This window comes from Vicia villosa, linkage group LG2 (genome assembly GCF_029867415.1).
Source record: "Vicia villosa cultivar HV-30 ecotype Madison, WI linkage group LG2, Vvil1.0, whole genome shotgun sequence".
Lineage (NCBI taxonomy): Eukaryota > Viridiplantae > Streptophyta > Magnoliopsida > Fabales > Fabaceae > Vicia > Vicia villosa.
This window is the reverse complement of record NC_081181.1, coordinates 76,580,791-76,583,230: the sequence shown is the minus strand read 5'-3', so window position 1 is coordinate 76,583,230 and position 2,440 is coordinate 76,580,791.

Below are 2,440 nucleotides of genomic sequence, written 5' to 3'. Positions count from 1 at the left end.
TTGAATCTTCTATTAACTTGCGCAATCTCAGAATTTGTTATTGATTCGCAACGAACCACAACCCCTCCTTGAACACCCATCGAATTTTCGTCCGCAATGTGTTTTCCTAGTGATCTCCCAAATTCAAATGGGGTACAAATAACCCTAACCGCTTTTACCACATTCAATAGTTTTTTGTGAACTCTTTTAGTTTTGGGCTTCGACCCATTATTCAATAAAGACAATTTTGGTTTTTTAAATAAAGACAATTGACTTCTTAATTTAAAACTTCTATATCGTATACTATTGAGTTGCACTTGAGGTTTGTTGAGGTTCTTAACTTCACCAAATTTTACAAAACCAAACCTAGAGTCAGCCTTGTTTGTTTTCTCGAGAATAAATTCTTTTACACTGAACCGAACTCTAATAATTAACGGTGAAGAATCCATAGATTGACGTTGTCAGGAAAATTAGAAAAATAAAGAAAATGAAGCTCTCTAGATCAATCCGTAGCACTAGAAGAACCAATGTAATGCAATGAATGACGTTGTGTCAACATGTGTGTTTGTATAGCCTCTTAAAACAACACATGATTGTGAAAAAATATAGCACGATATTATGATGTTATAAGATCATGTAGTAAATAAATTCATTTAATACTCAGTCAGTTTCTCTTTAATTAAATCTTATAAATTACCGTGTTTATTGAATTGTTTTTCAAATCTAATAAATTTAGAACATAAGATTTTTCCATGTTTTTTTTGCATCAAAAAAAAAGAACATAAGATTTTTCCAATAAAGTTTCAATTATCTCCACATAAAATCCATTCAATATATTTTATTAAATTCTCCAAAATCCATCAACAAAAATTTGCCACATATTTAGAATTGAAGATCTCCTATATATCTCCACGCCTATAATTCCGAGCAGCAATATAATTAGCAGAAATAGGTTTTGGAAGAAAATCATAAAATTCATTAAGAAGCTGGGGATGGCCTTGCAAAAGTGTAGTAACCTGTAGAAATTGAATATGTGAAATTAACAGAAAAACAAAGGAATGACTATAACATGATTATCATGCATAATTAAATTCCACAAATATACCTCTTGGCAGACCATAGTGAAAGACTTATTTTTGTTATAGTACATAATTAATATCTTCATAAATGATTTGTAAATATGATCATCATCTCCTTTAAACTGAGCCTGCATGCAGAAAAATAGTCACACGCTAATAGTAAATTGTTATTTTTTTCTACGTTATGAAGAATCTTAAAAACTCAACAAGACTCATACCTTTATCTTGTTCAAAAAACGTGTAGCATCTTCCAATTTAACACGCTTCTTTGGTTGAGATTGTTCATCTTCTAATGGAAGTTTGATTTCATATCCAATTGGCATGAAGGTGTTTAATCTCAATATCAAATCTCTCTGACCTTTGAATATTTTCTTCAATTTTTCTATGAGATCAATAATCTCAATCCTACAAAATGGTCCAAACGGATGAAAAATTATGATCAGCAATTTAAATCCCTCTCACAATATGAACAAAGCAATAAAATTAGAGAATCACATGATCAAACCTTTGTGCCCTATAATCCATGAAGGCTTTCACAAACTCATCATACTTATCTTGAATTAATCTACCCTTTACTTCTTTGAAAAATTCTATAGCGTTTTTGGTACACTGTTCCATAGAATGTCCGGTTTTCATCTGGGATTGCCCTGGGCCAGACCTTTAGTAAAAAACAAACTAATTAAAACCCTAGACAATTAAAACCCTAGAAATTCTTTTAAACCAAAACAAACTATTTAAATTCCCTCGATTTAACATTATTGAAAATGCAAAATCTCATCATTGAAAAATATCCATAGGAACTACTTAGTGGGGATATAATTGTTTAATCAGCAAACCTCGTATTATTCATTCCAAAATCCGGATTAAGAACCCTTAAAATCAACAAGAAAAACAGCAGATCCTGAAAAATAATAGAGAATTGAAAGTAAAAATTCTAATATGTTCAGTGTGAGGCAATAAATGAAGTTTATTTTCCAAAAAAAAGTGTTGGAGAAATCACCAAGTTTGAGAGAAAAAATTTCTTATTGACTTTCTGGAAGACAACAAGAAAAAAAAGAAAAGCAAGAAGATATTGACAAAGAACCAAAAGGGATGCGATAAATATAAATGTCGGAGGCAATACTTGTTCTTTCTTCTGGATAATCTGAATACCGAAATTTAGGGTTTAATATGTATCCGGTGTTACTTAGATTTAGATTATATATATCTTGATAGAGTTTAAAGTTTATCTTCGTCAATGATTATTAACTCTTTATCCCCCAATAAAAAGGGATTTTATCTTTTAACTATTCACTCGTACTACATATACAACTAATGTAGAGACGCAATTTTCTCTGGATTAGGCACATATTAATTTATAATATTGTAATTGTCGTGTATTA